Raw genomic sequence first — 15,166 nt, forward strand, 5'->3', positions numbered from 1 at the left:
AGTTCATCACACCCGCAAACATTCAAAAAACAAGTGACCAGCTTGTGCAACACAATCTCAAGCATGGGGAGTCCATTCCTCGATAAATGTCCAGAGCTTCTGGTTTTGGATACACGCAATTGTGCAAGCAAAGATGTTATTGCCACTGTCCGCACCATTGAGAAACTAGGTACTTCTTAAAAATCTAAAATATCTCCAGGAAGTCATTGTGTATAGAAACACATCCATCCATCAGAGCATTAAGAGGAATAATGTACCACTGCTTAAAAATGCTAAAGCAAAGCCAGTCATAAAAGAGAGAAAGCAACAATCTGCATTCAAAAGTGATTTTACACTTTTGAGCCGACTTTACAACGCGAGCAAGTTCCGAGATGAAAACCTAGATTTGTTTTTCTCTCGTGAGGATAACCCATGACCTCCAGCCCATTCAAATAACGAAATGCTTAACCTGCAAACCCAAAAATCAGATCTGCTAGGCCTGATCACTGTAGATTCCTACCCACCTATGCTCTCTTTCTTTGATGCCAAAATCATTGATGGAGCTCTCATTGTCCATTCCTTGCCTACCCACCAAGTTTCCACATTTGGCAAATATGGCAGTAGTGTAGAGCTTAAGTTGAAAACTGCAATTGAATTGATAATGTATGACACATACAAGATAATGTGTGACACATATAAGATAGTCTAAAATACTCAATGAGAGAGAATCGATGAAAGTCTGAAGACAACCAAGCTTCCATGTAAGTTTTCTGACTTTCCCAGAAAGTCACAAAGAAGCAGACACAGGAGTATTCCTTCATCTTAAAAATGCCCTTCAAAAGGGTGCACAAACCATTATCATTTGATCAGTGGATACAGACATCATTGTCCTCCTTGCTGGGCTGTTCTTCCATCTTACCAGGGATTATCCTACCATAAAGCTGTGGGTTGCTTTTGGTTTGGTTAAAACCTACCAGCATATTTGCATCAACACCATCTACAAGAAGCTTGGAATGCACAAGTTTAGCTTTGTGAGGCTTCCACGCATTCACAGGTTGTGATAGAACCTCAGAAATTAATGGAAAGGGCAAAAAGACAGCTTGAAGTGCATGTAAGTCATTTCCAGAGGTGACTGATGCCTTTGTTTCCATGGCAGCTGACCCATTTTAACCCCTTGATCTGGATTCATCCCCTTTTACATTACTTGAGAGATACAGCTGTGCCATCTATGACTAGACAATCAGCCTAGATTGTTTCAATGATCTGAGGAAGGATCACTTCTCAAAGAGGTAATTCTCAATGGAGAACATCCCCCCCAACACAGGCTGCACCATTCAGACCGAGCAGTGTGCCAAACCAGCATTTGGTCAACAAGTCTGAAAACCATTCAATCGGAACCTTCACCATATAAGTTTTGGGATTGGCTAAAAAAAATGATTACTGGACACCTTTGTGGAAACTCTTACCAGAGACTGACAAAGCTTGCAGAGAACTCCTGCAAAAGTGAGCCCCTTTGTTCTCGGAAGTGTCAAACTCGGGATGATGGAAAGTCATTAAACATGACTATGGATATATTACCATCTCCATTGGTGGCCATTTTGAAATACACTTCCTGTTTAATTCAAAACTGAGCACCCCTAATAGGATATTTTTCTATCGTCTGAAGAATGTTTGTACCAAATTCCATGCTTTTATGTGTTGCATAACAGTTTTCTGGTCAAATACCAGCTATTGTGGCAGCCATTTTGAATTTTCACAATAACTTTGAAATGGCACCTCTTATGAGATGTTTTCATACTGTATCACCTGAGGAATGTTTGTTCCAAATTTCATGCTTGTATCCACTTCATAATTTTTTTCTTCTGCTAAGGACTGCTATGACAGTATGTAGTCTGACAGTACTGTATTTATTGTCTCCTCAGTGGTTTTCTGCTGTCCTCCTTGCTGTGCCAAAATAGCAAGGACATTGCCTTAAGGCATTACACTTCCTGGGTCCTGGGCAACCAGAGAGGAAGTGCAATTGTGTCACTTCCTGTAATCCTCATTACCCCTCCCCATTGGATCAATGAACATGGCTGTGTGCCATTGGGAGGGTGCATTACTATCAGTCATTTCCAAATGTATTAGTGCCTGTTTACTTCAGTGGACTCGCCCAGTAAACTAAGTATCGCTCCAGGGGACACACTGCTTCCTCCATATTAATATACTGTCTCTTCTATTATCCATCACATCAACAAGTGGGTGCCTATGGATTTGACTAATGCCCCCCTAAAATGTGTGCCTTCCGTTTGTAAGCCTCCAAACATTGTGCCCCACTTGAAGAATGAGGACAGTTCACTTACCGTGACATCCCCACTCTTCTTTCTACACAATCTCCATCCAGGGATAGATCAAGGTCCTGTTATTAATAGTAGCCCCCCTGCTATCGCATCTATATTCATGGTCCTCCGACACCATCTATATTTATGCTAGAGTCAGACAGGCCCATCCCAACAGGTAAGGGATAGAGGAGCCACCCCTCTAGGACACCTCAACCTGCCTTACTCAGGAGATCGGTGACCGTGATGTTGTCCATAGGCTGAGCTCATTTGTGAACCTCAACACAGACACACAGACACACCCACACTCACAGACAGACACCCACACACACAGTCCTCTTCCCCTCAGTCACCATTAGGGCAGCTAGAGCCCCTTTGAAATCAGTGCCAACTTCCATCGCATCCTTACTGACCTAAAACATGTCCACCTGCGGAGTATAGAATCCAGCCTCACCTGCATTTAATTCGAAACACATCCTAACCTCCTGTGACTGGTTTGGCAATAATATGCCCGGTCTATCCCCATACCACCTTCACTCAAAACACAAATATTGCCACCCCTCTGGTGTTCTGTTCTATCCGCCAACTGGTTAATGGGTTTGTAACCCCTGGGGTTGGTACTTAGGATAGGATGGAAATGCATTGGGCACCGACACTCACACATTGACACAACTATACGGCTCCCAGCAGGAGGTTGTTATTTACAGTTGTCTATCTACTTCCTCGATGGACAGCTGTGGCTGACATGGCACACAGAGATGAGAGGCTATTATGCTCCATTGGATAGGGATTGTCCATGTATGGGTATGGGTATGGGTGTGTGTGTGTGTGTGTGTGTGTGTGTGTGTGTGTGTGTGTGTGTGTGTGTGTGTGTGTGTGTGTGTGTGGTGTGTGTGTGTGTGTGTGTGTGTGTGTGTGTGTGTGTGTGTGTGTGTGACAGAGGATATGAAAAAGGAGAGCGAGAGAGAGAGAGAGAGAGAACTTGACCGAAAGGCAGAGGTTAACTTTTCACAAAACAGTGAACCCCACACACACACTCGCAATGCTTCAGTTAATTTATATTAAACTGTGGCCTCTCCTGGGCCCAGAAGATTCCTCCCTCATGTCACTTCCATTATTCCACAGTACTGAGAGAAGAGAAAATCTGTTTAATCTCGCCAGCAAGTGACACACTGATAATGTCCAGCGACCAACTCCTTCACAAGGCTGCTGGCTCTCTCTGGAATGGAATAAATGGAACGGAGTTAAACATAAAAAATGTACCATTATTCTACCAGGTAAATTGACTGAGAACACATTTTCATTTACACCAACGACCTGGGGAACATGTGGTTTCCATATAAAACTAAATTCATGCTATTCAACTGATCATTGCCCGCACCTGCCCGCCCATCCAGCATCACTGCTCTGACTTAGAATACATGGATAACTACAAGTGTCTGGCTAGACTGTAAACTCTCCTTCCAGACTCATATTAAGCATCTCCAATCCAAAATTAAATCTAGAATCGGCTTCCTATTTCGCAACAAAGCATCCTTCACTCATGCTGCCAAACATACCCTCGTAAAACTGACCATCCTACCGATCCTTGACATCGGCGATGTCATCTATAAAATGGCCTCCAACACTCTACTCAACAAACTGGATGCAGTCTATCACAGTGCCATCCCTTTTGTCACCAAAGCCCCATACACTACCCACCATTGCGACCTATACGCTCTCGTTGGCTGGCCCTCACTTCATACTCATCGCCAAACCCACTGGCTACAGGTTATCTACAAGTCTCTGCTAGGTAAAGCCCCACCTTATTTCAGCTCGCTGGTCACCATAGGAGCACCAACTCGTAGCACACGCTCCAGCAGGTATATCTCACTGGGCACCCCCAAAGCCAATTCCTCCTTTGGTCGCCTTTCCTTCCAGTTCTCTGCTGCCAATGATTGGAACGAACTGCAAAAATCTCTGAAGCTGGAGATTCCCATCTCCCTCACTAGCTTTAAGCACCAGCTATCAGAGCAGCTCACATAGCACATCTGTATACAGCCCATCTATCTACCTCATCCCCATACTGTATTTATTTATTTATTCTGCTCATTTTGCACCCCAGTATCTCTACTTGCACATCCATCTTTTGCACATCTACCATTCCACTGTTTAATTGCCATATTGTAATTACTTTGCCACCATAGCCTATTTATTGCCTTAATTCCCTTATTTTACCTAATTTGCACTCACTGTATATAGACTTTTTGTTTTCTTTTTTTCTACTGTATTATTGACTGTATGTTTTGTTCATTCCATGTGTAACTCTGTGTTGTATGTGTCTAACTGCTATGCTTTATCTTGGCCAGGTCGCAGTTGCAAATGAGAACTTGTTCTCAACTAGCCGACCTGGTTAAATAAAGGTGAAATAAAAAAATAAAAAAAATATGTTTGATACCATTCCATTTATTCAATTTCATCCTTTAAACTCTAAGAAAAAATGGTTCCAAAGGGTTCTCTGGCTGTCCCTGTCACAAATCCCACCGAAGGTGGCTCCCCTGCCTGCTCGGGCGACGCTCGGCGGTCGTCGTCGCCGGCCTACTAGCCGCCGCTGATCCCTTTTTCATTTTCGGTTGGTATGTCTTATTGTTTGCACCTGTTCCTTATTTGTGTATCTTGATTTGTGGTTATTTAAGCCTGTTTAGCCCGTCCAGGTTTGTGCAGGATTATTTTCGTCAGTGTGCTTTTTTTGGATGTGCTGGCGATCTGCTTGAGTTATTTTCTTTCTGAACTGTGGACCCATTGTGTATGGGTTGGGCACTTAGTTCTCACGCCTGTTGTGTTGGAGTCGAACGTTGTCGAACCAGAGAAAAATAAAACTCATTTTTCTTACCTCTGCTCTCTGCGCCTGACTCCTACCACCACTCCTAGCAATCGTGACAGAATCCCGCACCAGATTATAGAGTCAGCAGGAGCAGCCGCACCTCCTCTCCCATCGATGGAGGAAAGGGTCCTCCATCATACCAGCATTCTTCACCGGATCGGTTCAGCGATAGATCAGATGATGGAGAGGATGGACCGATGGGAGAGGAGTGGCCTCCCTACCACATCCCCAGCACCTCTTCCCCCTCCACCTGCTACCCCTTCTCCGGCGTCCGGACCCGGGGCCCTATGCCTGGCTCTCCCCAGGGAGTACGATGGAGCGGCGGCTGGGTGCCAGGGGTTCCTGCTGCAGCTGGAGTTGTACCTGGCTACCGTTCGTCCGACTCCCTCGGGAGAGGAAAGCGTGAGCGTCCTCGTCTCCTGCTTAACAGGTCGTGCCCTGGAGTGGGCCAACGCAGTGTGGTATGGCCGAGACTCGGCAAGGGATCACTACCCCGAGTTCACCCGCCGTTTCCGGGCCGTGTTCGACCACCCACCAGAAGGCCGGGAGGCAGGAGACGAGGAGCGCACAGGACTTTGCTCTGGAGTTCCGGACCTTGGCTGCTGGAGCGGGGTGGAACGACAGGGCCCTGATGGACCACTATCGGTGTAGCCTCCGGGAGGATGTCCGCCGGGAGCTAGCCTGTCGGGACACTACCCTCTCCCTGGATGAACTTATCGACATGTCCATTCGTCTCGACAACCTGCTGGCTGCCCGCGGGCGTCCAGACCAGGCCCTGTTGGTTACACCTCCAGGCCCTCCAGCTCCCATCCCTATGGAGCTAGGGGGGGCCGCATCGAGGGGAACCGGAGGAGGAGGCTCCTCCTGTACCCGGTGTGGTCGGAAAGGACACACTGCTGACCGGTGCTGGAGGAGCTCCTCTGGGAATCGGGATGGCAGGCAGAGCACTCCTCGTTCACCCCAGGTGAGTAAGCACCAACCTCACCCAGAGCTCCCTGTTGGTCATATGTTTGTAGTTGTAACTTTCCCTAAGTTTTCTCCCTCTTTCCAGCATAAGGCGCTAGTTGATTCAGGCGCAGCTGGAAACTTTATGGATCGTGGGCTTGCGTTAAGGCTAGGGATTCCCCTGGTGTCGTTGGACCAACCTTTCTCCGTGCACTCCTTAGATAGCTGACCATTAGGGTCAGGGCTGGTCAGGGAGGTCACGGTGCCACTGGACATGGTAACGCAGGGGGATCATGGGGAACGGATTAGTCTCTTCCTCATTGATTCGCCTGCATTTCCGGTGGTGCTGGGGATTCCCTGGCTGGCCAATCACAATCCTGATATTTCGTGGAAACAGGGGGCTCTCAGAGGGTGGTCAGAGGAGTGTTCAGGCAGGTGTAAAGGAGTTTCCATCGGTGCGACGACGCTGGAGAGTTCAGACCAGGTTTCCGATGTGCGCATTCCCTCTGAATATGCCGATTTGGCTATCGCCTTCTGTAAAAAGAGGGCGACCCGATTACCACCTCATCGACGAGGGGATTGCGTGATAAACCTCCAGGTAAACGCTACACTTCCCAGGAGTCATGTGTACCCATTGTCACAAGAGGAAACGCTGGCTATGGAGACATAAGTCACGGAATCTCTGAGACAGGGGTACATTCGGCCCTCCATATCACCCGTCTCCTCGAGTTTCTTTTTCGTGAAGATAAAGGATGGAGGTCTGCATCCGTGCATTGATTATCGAGGTCTAAATTCCATCACAGTAGGGTTTAGTTACCCGCTACCTCTCATCGCTACGGCAGTGGAATCATTTCACGGAGTGTGTTTTTTCACAAAACTGGATCTCAGGAGCGCGTACAATCTGGTGCGTATCCGGGGAGGAGACGAGTGGAAAACCGCGTTTAGTACCACATCGGGCCACTGAGTATCTTGTCATGCCATATGGGTTAAAGAATGCTCCAGCCGTGTTTCAATCCTTTGTCGACGAGATTCTCAGGGACATGCACGGGCAGGGTGTGGTGGTGTATATTGATGACATCCTGATCTATTCCGCCACACGCGCCGCGCCTGTCTCCCTGGTGCGCAAGGTGCTTGGGCGACTGCTGGAGCATGACCTGTACGTTAAGGCTGAGAAATGTGTGTTTTCCAAATGAGACGTTTCCTTCCTGGGGTATTGCATTTCCACCTCGGGGGTGGTGATGGAGTGTGACCGCGTTAAAGCTGTGCGTAATTGGCCGACTCCGACCACGGTAAAGGAGGTGCAGCGGTTCTTAGGGTTTGCCAATTACTACCGGAGGTTTATCCGGGGCTTTGGTCAGGTGTCTGCTCCCATTACCTCACTGCTGAAGGGGGTCCGGCACGCTTGCGCTGGTCAGCAGAGGCGAACAGAGCGTTCAGTCATCTGAAGGAGCTGTTTACCGATGCTCCCGTGCTGGCTCATCCGGACCCCTCTTTGGCATTCATAGTGGAGGTGGACGCGTCCAAGACTGGGGTGGGGGCCGTGCTATCACAGCGCTCGGGCACGCCACTCAAACTCCGCCCGTGCGCTTTCTTTTCGAGGAAGCTCGGTCCGGCGGAGCAGAACTATGACGTGGGGGAACGGGAGTTGTTAGCTGTAGTCAAGGCTCTGAAAGTGTGGAGACATTGGCTTGAGGGGGCTAAGCACCCTTTCCTCATCTGGACTGCCCACCGTAATCTCGAGTACATTCGGGCAGCTAGGAGACTGAATCCACGTCAGGCTAGGTGGGCCATGTTCTTTACCTGTTTCCGGTTCACAATCTCCTATCGGCCAGGTTCACTTAACACGAAGGCCGACGCACTGTCCCGTCTATATGACACCGAGGAGAGGGCCATTGATCCAACTCCCATCCTCCCAGCGTCGTGCTTGGTAGCACCGATGGTATGGGAGCTGGACGCGGAGATCGAGCGGGCGTTACGGTTGGAACCTGCACCATCTCAGTGTCCAGCAGGTGTTCAGTACGTGCCGCTTGGTGTCCGTGATCGGTTGATTCGATGGGCCCATAATCTCCCCTCTTCGGGTCACCCTGGGATCGAGAGGACAGTGCGGAACCTGAGGGGAAAGTACTGGTGGCCCACCTTGGAAAAGGACGTGCGGTTTTATGTCTCCTCCTGCTCGATGTGCGCTCAGAGCAAGGATCCTCGACACCTGCCTAGAGGGAAATTACAGCCCCTCCACAGCGGCCGTGGTCGCACTTGTCACTGGACTTCCTCACCGACCTTCCCTTATCTCAGGGGAACACCACAATCCTGGTCATTGTGGATCGGTTCTCGAAGTCCTGCCGTCTCATCCCGTTGCCCGGTCTCCCTACGGCTCTGCAGACTGCGGAGGCCCTGTTTACCCATGTCTTCCGGCACTACGGGGTGCCCAAGGACATCGTTTCTGATCGGGGTCCCCAGTTCACGTCCAGAGATTGGAGGGCGTTCATGGAACGGTTGGGGGTCTCGGTCAGCCTGACCTCAGGTTTCCACCCCGAAAGTAATGGGCAGGTGGAGAGAGTGAACCAAGAAGTGGGTAGGTTTCTAAGGACGTATTGCCGGGACCGGCCCAGGGAGTGGGCAAGATACGTCCCATGGGCAGAGGTAGCCCAAAACTCCCTCCATCACTCATCAACCAATATGTCACCATTTCAGTGCGTGTTGGGCTACCAGCCGGTCCTGGCTCCATGGCACCAGAGCCAGACCGAGGCTCCTGCGGTGGAGGAGTGGGTGCAGCGCTCGAAGGACACTTGGAGAGCCGTCCAAGACGCACTCACTAAGGCGAGTGGACGGCAGAACTTCCATCTTACTACCGTATTAACCCCTCGTTTCATGTGTCTCTCCTCAAGCCGGTGGTGGCTGGTCCCATGCCAGAAGGTGAGGTGCCAGAGGTCCCTCCACCCCCTCTGGACATTGGGGGGGGTCCCCGGCGTATACGATACGTGCCATTCTGGACTCCAGACATCGAGTGGGGGGCCTACAGTACCTTGTCGACTGGGAGGGGTACGGCGCGGAGGAGAGGTGCTGGGTACCATGGAAGGACATTTTGGACCCCTCACTACTGAGGGATTTCCACCACCTTCATGGGGATCGCCCTGCGCCTCGTCCTCCGGGTCGCCCTCGAGGCCGGTGGCGGCGCGCTGTGGGAGCCGCGCGTCAGGAGGGGGGTACTGTCACGAATTCCACCGAAGGTGGCTCCCCTGCCTGCTCGGGCGGCGCTCTGCGGTCGTCGTCGCCGGCCTACTAGCCACCGCTGATCCCTTTTTCCTTTTTGGTTGGTATGTCTTATTGTTTGCACCTGTTCCTTATTTGTGTATCTTGATTTGTGGTTATTTAAGCCTGTTTAGCCCCCCCAGGTTTGTGCGGGATTATTTTCGTCAGTGTGCTTTTTTTGGATGTGCTGGTGATCTGCTTGAGTTATTTTCTTTACAAACTGCGGACCCGTTGTGTATGGGTTGGGCACTTAGTTCTCACGCCTGTTGTGTTGGCGTCAACCGTTGTCAAACCAGAGAAAAATAAAACTCATTTTTCTTACCTCTGCTCTCTGCGCCTGACTCCTACCACCACTCCTAGCAATCGTGACAGTCCCAATAGGAGAACCCTTTCTGATTCCAGGTAGTACCCTTTTTGGTTCCAGGTAGAACCCTCTGTGTAAAGGGTTCTACCTGGAACCAAAAGGGTTCTACCTTGGACCAAAAAGGGTTCTTCAAAGAGTTATCCTATGGGGACAGCTGAATAGCCCTTTTAGGTTCTAGATACAGAACCTTTTTTGTGTACAATGAGCTTGACAATGAGCTTGACCTCCTATAGCTCCTCCCACCAGCCTCCACTGCTTCTAGCTGGGAGATCGCCAATGACTTTTCTCTAACAGAGATTGGCTACTATGAAAACACTGGAGTTATTTTTCTATGTTTTTTTTCTACATTATTTATTCAGTTCATCTGCTGTTTTTCCTGTTATTCTCTACTATATGTTAATGAGTTTCATAAACTTCTCAAACTAGTCAGACAGTTCTCATACCATTATCAGACCACAAACATAATTAATTTACTCCCACACAGTTATTTCCACGTTACTATTGTCCTCCACTGTACAGTGCGCTAATGAGTGTCTTGCATGCCTCTTACCAGCAAACAATTTCCAAGTCAGTTTACAGTGTTTAATGAGGATAGACTCACTTCTACACTGCAAACTTTGGGTTCTCACATGAACAGTTAGGTAAACATGCACTAGGTATAAATTGACCATTTGTAACATAAGGAAATACACATGTCCAGGACAACGTTTGTCAACAAAATATGAGACATCATTCAATGCATAACCTCTCTCACCATGGCACTGGGTGTTAGTACATACAAATATGTATTACTTATAGATGTTGTTATAGATGTGGCTATTACGTTTTAGATTCGGATATGAATGATGCCTCCCCTGTCTACATATATACGGAACAGCTTCTGCAGTCAAAGCTGTATTAAAGCAGACAGCAGTATCCTGCCAAGGCGAGATGACTCATCATCAGGCCGGGTAGAAAGACAATACCATAAAAAAATGTGACTTTGACTTCCTTATTTAGATTGGTTACTTGGCAGAGCGGAGGAGCTCGAATGACAAACAACGATGACATCCAAAGTTTTTAGCCAGCATCTGAAATGCTGAATTAAGATACTAAGAAGATGGCAGAGTGAAGCTTCTTAATGTAGATGTTATACTGTGAACCATGGACAAGGCACAGGAGACTGGAATCAATTTATCATTTGCCAGTGATATGTAATTTATCCTCCTTTTTAATAGATACTCAAACAAAATGCCAAGAAAGTGAGCACTCATGAAAAATGGAGGGCTGCCAAAACTAAACAAGTGGAGTCATGTGTTTTAAGGATTACCTGTATGATTACCTTGATTTATGGTCCTAAAAAACAAGGTCATAACTGAGTTTCTTATTTCAAATGGAGGTGCTGTGAAGATGGTGAGGGTCTTTAATATTTATGGCCCTCTGAACTACATGTTAGCTGTTAACATGAAGTTGACTTGTCATGGTAAAATCAACATCTTGATTAGTGATTCTACAGTGCCATATTGTCACATGAAGACTGTAGTATCCATAACATAAGCTGTTGTAAGTTTCAGTTAGATAGACAGCTAGCTAAGTGCTACTTCGCCCACAGATTTAAAAAATGTAATGAGATAGATGAAAGTGTATGGACTTTTTAATATCACTTTAAACAGGTGTTAATTATACATTCAATCCCACACTTGCAATTAGCGGCAGAGCCTGATCCATACTTTGACAAACGTGTGACATTAATGACCTAACCGGTGTAACCAACCAAACAAGCTGGCTCTAATGAATGCTGAGTTTTGACAACATTACATAACTTAACAGCACAGTTAAAAGTTAGAGGTTGGCTATTAAACATGTGGTTGTCAAAACACTTAGCGGGGGAAAGCTTTCAAAGACTTGATCTTTTACATATAGTTCTGTTATGGCTGCTCCTGTTTTTTTGGAAACTCAAACAATGCATGGCACTCTGGGTGTAAACAGCATACACATTATTAATATTTTTTTAAATTCACTCACAAGATGAATCCAGAGTCTGTAAGTAAGCTTTGTTGATATTCTGTTAGGGGTGGTATGAACAATAGATTGAAAAAGGTCCCAATGTCAGTCACAAGAGGACTGTTAAAATTCAAAACTGGACCACAGGAGTTATGACTATACTGGCAATACAAACAGGGAGGAACTATAGTAGATTAACATTGTTATGGTTGTGTTCTCCAAAAGTCCTGACAATACTTTGCTAACATATTTAGAAGATATTTTATGGTGAAGCATTCAGTTCAAATGTTTTTGGACTGAACTCTATAGAAGGCCTCATTCTATTGCTGTTTGCAAGTCATTCTGAAATACACTGTTCACTAAATTGCTATGTAGTAGAACATGGTAAATTGATTTCAGGGTTGAAATGGGATTTGTCCTGTTATTTTCTCCAGGTTTTTTCAAACACCGTTGAATTGCTTTGGCGAATGAGTGGTTCACTCCCCTGAGAACTTCTACCTTTCTGTAACATATACGATGGGAGTTGGAAAGCAAGTGCAGGTAGTGAGTTTAACTTTTTAGGGTATAGTGGGCAGTATTTTCGATTTCGGATGAAAAGCGTGCCCAGAGTGAAATATTTGCATATTATTAGTACACTCTGAAGTTTCTAAAAATGTTTGAATGATGTCTGTGAGTGTAACAGAACTCATATGGCAGGCAAAAACCTGAGAAAAATCCAACCAGGAAGTGGGAAATCTGAGAATTGTAGTTCTTCTTTTGAATCCCTATCGAAACTACAGTGTCTGTGGGGTCACGTTGCACTTCCTAAGGCTTCCATTGGCTGTCAACAGCCTTTAGAAACTTGTTTCCTCCTTCTCCTGTTACTGGGCAGAGAATAGTAGCTCAGTCAATGAGTGGACTGCCTATGGACAAAGGGCTTGGGTATGCGCGAGCACGCGAGTGCGCCGATCCGTCTTTTTCTCCTGGAATGAATACGCTATTGCCGGTTGGAATATTATCGACGTATTATGTTAAAAATACCCTAAGGATTGATTGTAAACAACGTTTGACATGTTTCTACGACCGGTAATGGAACATTTTGACTTTTCGTTTCCGGATTTACGCTCAGAATTAGTATTATAAATATTCTCTTACCTTTGCTGATCTTCGTCAGAATGCACTCCGAGGACTCCTACCTCAACAAGAAATGTTAGTTTTGTTATGCCTTTGGATAGTGATCTGAACGCACAATTTTTTTTTAGGTATTTGGACATAAATATGGAATATTTCGAACAAAACTAACATTTCTTGTTGAGGTAGGAGTCCTCGGAGTGCATTCTGACGAAGATCAGCAAAGGTAAGAGAATATTTATAATACTAATTCTGAGTTTAGTTGACTCCAGAACTTGGCGGGTATCTGTATAGCTTGCTTTGATGGCTGAGGTCTGTAATCAGAATATTGAAAAATGTGCTTTCTCCATAAAGCTATTTTAAAATCTGAAACAGCGGTTGCATTAAGGAGTAGTATATCTATAATTCTTTAAATAACTGTTGTAAATTTTATCAACATTTATGATGAGTATTTTTGTAAATTGATGTGCACATTCATTGGAAGTTTTGGTGGGAATACATTTTCTGAACATCACGCGCCAATGTAAAATGCTGTTTTTGGATATAAATATTAACTTTATTGAGCAAAACATACATGTATTGTATAACATGAAGTCCTATGAGTGCCATCTGATGAAGATCAAAGGTTAGTGAATATTTTAGCTGTACTTTTGGTTTTTGTGATGCATGTCCTTGCTTGGAAAATGGCTGTGTGGTTTTTCTTGTGAAGTTTATGTCCTAACATTATCTAATTTTATGCTTTCGCCATAAAGCCTTTTTGAAATCGGACAATGTGGTTAGATTAACGAGAGTCTTATCTTTAAAATGGTGTAAAATAGTTGATCGTTTGAGAAAATGTTTTGTATTTTGCGCCATGCTATTTCACTGGCTGTTGAATAGTGTGTCCCGCAGGTGGGACGCTAGCGTCCCAACTAGCCCAGAGAGGTTAACCTGTTGGGGCTAGGGGGCAGTATTTTCACGGCCGGATAAAAATCGTACCCGATTTAAACTGGTTACTACTCTTGCCCAGAAACGAGAATATGCATATAATTAGTAGATTTTGATAGAAAACACTCTAAAGTTTCTAAAACTGTTTGAATGGTGTCTGTGAGTATAACAGAACTCATATGGCAGGCCAAAACCTGAGAAGATTCCATAAAGGAAGTGCCCTGTCTGACAATTTGTTGTCCTTCTGTTGCATCTCTATCAAAAATACAGCATCTGTGCTGTAACTTGACATTTTCTAAGGCTTCCATTGGCTCTCTAAAGCCACCAGAAAGTGGAATGAGGTGTCTGCTGTCTCTCGTGACCGCGCATCTCAGTCTCACTGTCCCCAGGCTGACCACTCACTAAAATAATTGTTATGTATTTTGTGAACGTTTATCATGAGTAATTTAGTAAATTCACCGGAAGTTTTCGGTGGGTATGCTAGTTCTGAACATCACATGCTAATGTAAAAAGCTGTTTTTTATATAAATATGAACTTGATTGAACAAAACATGCATGTATTGTATAACATAATGTCCTAGGAGTGTCATCTGATGAAGATCATCAAAGGTTAGTGCTGCATTTAGCTGTGGTCTTGGTTTTTGTGACATATATGCTTGCTTTGAAAATGGCTGTGTGATTATTTTTGGCAGGGTACTCTGCTGACATAATCTAATGTTTCGCTTTCGCTGTAAAGCCTTTTTGAAATCGGACGATGTGGTTAGATTAACGAGAGTCTTGTCTTTAAAATGGTGTAAAATAGTCATATGTTTGTTATAGCATTTATAGCATTTTTGAGGAATTTGTATTTCGCGCCACCCGATTCCACTGGCTGTTGACTAGGGTTGTAAGCAAATGTCCCACCTAGCCCATAGAAGTTAATAAAAAATGGAACACAAACAATATAAGAAACACGAGTAATGTATAGACATGAAACCCAGTAAATACTGCCTGGGGAATGGAACACAGGAAGTGACAGATATAGGGGAGGTAATCAGTGAAGTGATGGAGTCCAGATGTGTCTCATGATGAGCCAGGGGACCAGGAACCACCGGCCTGAGAAGGAAGACTTGAGATACGGTAGTCCCTGGGAAGCTGTAAACTATACGTCACCTCGTTGACCCTCTGGAGAACCTTGAACGGCCCCACAAACCGAGGGCTCAGCTTCTTGCAGGGCAGGCGGAGTGGGCGGTTCCTGGTAGAAATCCAGACACGATCACCAGGATGGAACACGAGTGCCTCACTGCGGTGGCAATCCGCCTGCTCCTTCTGGTAATGGACAGCACGCTTGCACCTCACATGAGCTTCACTCCAAACCTCCTTGGTGAGCCAGAACTATTTGTTCACCGCAGGGGCTTCGGTCTGGCTCGGAAGGAATCGGGCCCACTC

This window comes from Salmo salar, chromosome 03 (genome assembly GCF_965601325.2).
Source record: "Salmo salar chromosome 03, fSalSal1, whole genome shotgun sequence".
In the NCBI taxonomy this organism is placed as follows: Eukaryota; Metazoa; Chordata; class Actinopteri; order Salmoniformes; family Salmonidae; genus Salmo; species Salmo salar.